This window comes from Colobus angolensis, unplaced genomic scaffold (genome assembly GCF_000951035.1).
Source record: "Colobus angolensis palliatus isolate OR3802 unplaced genomic scaffold, Cang.pa_1.0 Scaffold99, whole genome shotgun sequence".
NCBI classification, from domain to species: domain Eukaryota; kingdom Metazoa; phylum Chordata; class Mammalia; order Primates; family Cercopithecidae; genus Colobus; species Colobus angolensis.
Genome location: NW_012123931.1, coordinates 5,991,568 through 5,992,027, shown reverse-complemented (window position 1 = coordinate 5,992,027; position 460 = coordinate 5,991,568).

Here is a 460-nt window from a genome sequence, read left to right as displayed (position 1 = left end):
CAAAGGGAATTTTTCCAGTTTTTGCCCATTCAGTATGATATTGGCTTTGGGTTTGTCATAAATAGCTCTTATTATTTTGAGATACGTTCCATCAATACCAAATTTTTTGAGAGTTTTTAGCATGAATGGCTGTTGAATTTTGTAAAAGGCATTCTCTGCGTCTATTGAGATAATCACGTGGTTTTTGTCTTTGGTTCTGTTTATATGCTAGATTACGTTTATTGATTTGCTTATGTTGAATCAGCCTTGCATCCGAGGCATGAAGCCCACTTAATCATGGTGGATACACTTTTTGATGTGCTGCTGGATTTGGTTTGCCAGTATTTTATTGAGGATTTTTGCATCGATGTTCATCAGGGATATTTGTCTAAAATTCTCTTTTTTTGTTGTATCTCTGTCAGGCTTTGGTATCAGGATGATGTTGGCCTCATAAAATGAGTTAGGGAGGATTCCCTCTTTT